The sequence below is a fragment of the Theropithecus gelada genome, chromosome 18 (genome assembly GCF_003255815.1).
Source record: "Theropithecus gelada isolate Dixy chromosome 18, Tgel_1.0, whole genome shotgun sequence".
Taxonomy (NCBI): Eukaryota; Metazoa; Chordata; class Mammalia; order Primates; family Cercopithecidae; genus Theropithecus; species Theropithecus gelada.
The window spans coordinates 3146646-3149243 of record NC_037686.1 but is presented as its reverse complement, the minus strand read 5'-3'; the positions used below and the strand labels follow the sequence as shown (position 1 = coordinate 3149243).

At 38.2% G+C, this 2598-nt stretch overlaps 1 non-coding gene across 1 annotated transcript; it reads right to left on the bottom strand.

The window, feature by feature from the left end:
* Positions 1-1981: 1981 nt before the first annotated feature.
* LOC112611762 lies at positions 1982-2084 on the bottom strand. Its single transcript, XR_003116740.1, has one exon. It is a non-coding gene; the product is annotated as a small nucleolar RNA U13 (small nucleolar RNA).
* Positions 2085-2598: the final 514 nt, after the last annotated feature.

Here is a 2598-nt window from a genome sequence, read left to right as displayed (position 1 = left end):
CAAATATTGAAAGTTTCACTTGGTCCCTAACATCTAAAGGATAAAGAAGAGCTTGATGATTTGATATGAGGTAAGGAAAGTGGAGATGGGTAGCCTATATTCACGGGTTTGCAAAAGACTTATTGCATTAGGAGCCCTGTGGGAAACCCTGCTGTTCAGAAGATGAGGCCACAGTTGTAGAATCTTAGACCCCTGGAGGTGTAAATGACCTCAGAGATCACCACATCCAGCTTGAGTCCACCAGACAACATTTTTGCTCCTTAGCAAGGTCTTCTAGAAAGCAGAGCTACAGTCAAGGATTAAAGCACTAACCCTTAACTTGGGAGGTAAAAATCCAGAGGTGTGTACAAGAAAACAAGACAAGGGAATGAGAGGAGCCACACGGTTGGGTGTGCTGGCTGCTGCTTCACCACAGCCACGAAGAAACTCAGCGGTGGCTTGGCAGGTATGTCCACAAAGCACAGAGCATTTCTCCAAAAGGATGCTGAAATTAATGACTTCTTTGGGGGTATTTCACAGATGAAAGAAGGCAAGCAAGTTTGCCTGCTAAGCTATCTCCCTTCTCCCAGTTCTTACTAGTCAAAGTTCACCATGAGGCAAGATAGTTCCTTCACACTTCCCAGGAGCAACACTGGTTCTTCGGTGAAAGTCCAAGGCACATGAGATTACATTGATTCGTATCTGGAAGAGGAGTGGTGGTTTGACATGCGTGGGCTTGGCCTTGGAGCCCAGGGTGCAACTCAGACACCAATCTGCTCAGGGATCATGGCAGAAATGGCCCCAGGAAATGAGAAGTGTTTTTGGACAGCAGGAGGCAGTTATGGGACTCCGAGAAGGTACACAAGATTTAGGTCCAAAACATCTACTAAGTGATCATTCAGCAACTAATGTACGTCTCCAATATGGAGGAACTCATTGCTTCATCAAGAAACCTCTTTTCTTTTTATTAAGCAAAAATCTATGATCCCTTAGATATTTAGCCTCTTACTCTAGTTATGTTCTCCCGGAACCACATAGAACAATTTTAATCCATCATGTGCATGATGGTTCTTTTGTCTGATGGGACTTCAGGTGTAGAGCTTTGAGTTCTCATGGTATCATTGGCCTGCACAGGATCTTATTCCACACTTTCATTCCTCCCTCCTCCGTATGCCACAATTATATGGTGCTTTATGTGTATCTGATTGTTTGTATGTCTTCTCATAAAAACTATGTTGTTTTGTGTGCATACACTTTTAATTTACATGAAGAGATTGTGCTCATGGTATTTTTTTACTTTTTTCACTCAGTTATGTTTTTAATATATAGCCATGTTGCTGTACTATTAATCCAGGAATGAACACCTACTTTGCCTCTTATGCCTATGCAAATCACAGGTTTTAATGCATGTTATTTTATAGGAGTGTGTTAGAATTTTTCTAGAATACATATCCAGAAGTGGTATATATTCTAGAAAACATATTTCTGGTGGAGTTGCTGGGTCATTGGGTATAAATATATTTAGATTGACTAAGTACTTCCGGATTAATCTCCAAAGTGGCTGCCCTGTCCATATTTTCACCAACAACACATGAGATTCCTATATTCCTACATTTTTGCCAATATTTTCATTTTCTCACTTTTTCAATTGACATTTCTCATTTAAGTGCAAAGAAATGTTATTTTAGTTTATGGTTTCCTAATCACTAATAATTTTGAATATCTTTTTGTATGTTTGTCAGCCTTTTGGACTTTTCTTCCATGAATTACTTGTTATATATTTTTCAGTTGGGTTGTCTTTTACTTATTCTTGATAGATTCCTAGCTAACAGAGATATTAGCCTCTTTTTTTAGTGTATTGATTGCAAATATCCTCTCTTATGTTTTTCGTACCTGCTTGTCCATGGTGTCCTTCACTGGACATGAATTTTTAATTTTAATACAATCATTGTGCCTTATGGTTTTCTGCTTTTAAGGTAATGTTATGTTTTGGTTTTTTCACCTTCAGTGGGTAATGTGCCAATGTTATAAAAAGGCTTGAAGGAGGCACATCTCACACTTTAGTGTGAAAAATCAATCATAATGCTTATGATCCATAAAAGGATCTAAGGTTATGTCTAAAATTCCTATCCCCCTTCAGAAGTCAATACTGCATTCTTCTACATTATTTGATTATTTTATAGTTAATATCTCCATTTCTTAGGTCTTTTGCCCATCTACAGTACCTCTTCCTAAATGATGTTGGGTAAGAATCTGGTTTTATTTTCCTCCATAAAGAAAGCCACCCAGGGATGTGTTGGAGCAACTTGTGCCAGGTGGCAAGAGCCAATTGTTAAATATTGAATTTTGCAAGCTGGTTGCTAAATTGTTGGCAGTTTGAAATAGTCCACGCTGGGAATTTTTATGCCATGAGAATTAGCAATAAATCAAGTATTTTTTCCTTTAGGGAACTGGTTTACCACTACACCATTGAAATGTCTACTGAATCATCCTTTATTGATCTATACTGCTACTTTTATCATATATTAAGTTCCCATATACAAGGGATCTTGTCTGAGACCTTTTATGCCATTTCATTGGTCTGTTTGTCTATTCTTGTCTGGTGCCATACTGCTTTTA